Source organism: Mus caroli, chromosome 12 (genome assembly GCF_900094665.2).
Source record: "Mus caroli chromosome 12, CAROLI_EIJ_v1.1, whole genome shotgun sequence".
Classification (NCBI taxonomy): domain Eukaryota; kingdom Metazoa; phylum Chordata; class Mammalia; order Rodentia; family Muridae; genus Mus; species Mus caroli.
The window spans coordinates 7333503-7335506 of NC_034581.1; positions in this window are offsets into that span (position 1 = coordinate 7333503).

Here is a 2004-nt window from a genome sequence, read left to right on the forward strand (position 1 = left end):
TCTCAGCCCTTTGGTATTCCTCAGGTGACAATACTTTCTTTAGCTCTGAGCCCCATTTTTAATGGGGTTATTTGATTTTCTGGAGTCCACCTTCTTGAATTCTTTATATATATTGGATATTAGTCCCCTATCTGATTTAGGATTGGTAAAGATACTTTCCCAATCTGTTGTTGGCCTTTTTGTCTTTTTGACAGTGTCTTTTGCCTTACAGAAGCTTTGCAATTTTATGAGGTCCCATTTGTCGATTCTCAATCTTACAGCACAATCCATTGCTGTTCTATTCAGGAAATTTCCCCCTGTGCCCATATCTTTGAGGCTTTTCCCGACTGCCTCCCCTATATGTTTCACTGTCTCTGACTTTATGTGGAGTTCCTTGATCCACTTAGACTTGACCTTAGTACAAGGAGATAGGAATGGATCTATTCGCATTCTTCTACATGATAACAACCAGTTGTACCAACATCATTTGTTGAAAATGCTGTCTTTTTTCCACTGGATGGTTTTAGCTTGCTTGTCAAATATCAAGTGTGTGGGTTCAATTCTGGGTCGTCAATTCTATTCTATTCCATTGTTCTACTTCTCTGTAGTTGCACCAGTACCATGCAGTTTTTATCACAATTGCTCTGTAGTAAAGCTTTAGGTCAGGCATGGTGATTCCACCAGAAGTTCTTTTATCATTGAGAAGAGTTTTTGCTATCCTAGGTTTTTTGTTATTCCAGACGAATTTGCCAATTGCCCTTTCTAATTCGTTGAAGAATTGAGTTGGATTTTGATGGGGATTGCATTGAATCTGTAGATTGCTTTTGGCAAGATAGCCATTTTTACTATATTTATCCTGCCAAACAATGAGCATGGAAGATCTTTCCATCTTCTGAGATCTTCTTTAATTTCTTTCTTCAGAGACTTGAAGTTTTTATCATACAGATCTTTCACTTCTTAGTTAAGTCACACCAAGGTATTTTATATTATTTGTGACTATTTGAAGGGTGTTGTTTCCCTAATTTCTTTCTCAGCATGATTTATCCTTTGTGTAGAGAAAGGCCATTGACTTGTTTGAGTTAATTTTATATCCAACTACTTCATTGAAGCTGTTTATCACGTTTAGGAGTTCTCTGGTGGAATTCTTAGGGTCACTTATATATACTAACATATCATCTGCAAAAAGTGATATTTTGACTTCTTCCTTTCCAATTTGTATCTGCTTGATCTCCTTTTGTGGTCAAATTGCTCTGGCTAGGACTTCAAGTACAATATTGAATAGGTAGAATGTGGGCAGCCTTGTCTAGTCCCTGATTTTAGTGGGATTGCTTCCAGCTTCTCACCATTTAGTTTGATGTTGGCTACTGGTTTGCTGTAGATTGCTTTTAGTATGTTTATTATGAATCCGTGATCTTTCCCAGACTATTATCATGAAGGGGTGTTGGATTTTTTCATATGCTTTCGCAGCATCTAATGAGGTGATAATGTGGTTTTTTTCTTTGAGTTTGTTTATATAGTGGATTATGTTGATGGATTTCCTTATACTAAACCATCCCTGCATCCCTGGAATGAATCCTACTTGTTCAGGATGGATGATTGTTTTGATGTGTTCTTGGATTTGGTTAGCGAGAATTTTATTGAGTATTTTTGTATCGATGTTCATAAGGGAAATTGGTCTCAAGTTCTCTATTTTTGTTTGGTCTTTGTGTGGTTTAGGTATCAGAGTAATTATGGCTTCATAGAATGAATTGGGTAGAGTACCTTCTGTTTCTATTTTGTGGAATAGGTTGAGAAGAGTTGGAATTAGGTCTTTTTTGAAGGTGAGATAGCACTATGCACTAAACCAATCTGGTCCTGGGCTTTTTTTTTTTTGGTTGGGAGACTATTAATGACTATCTATTTCTTTAGGGGATTTAGGACTGTTTAGGACATTAATCTGAACCTGATTTAACGTTGGTACCTGCTATCTGTCTAGGAATTTGTCCATTTCATCCAGGTTTTCCAGTTTTGTTGAGTATAGCCTTT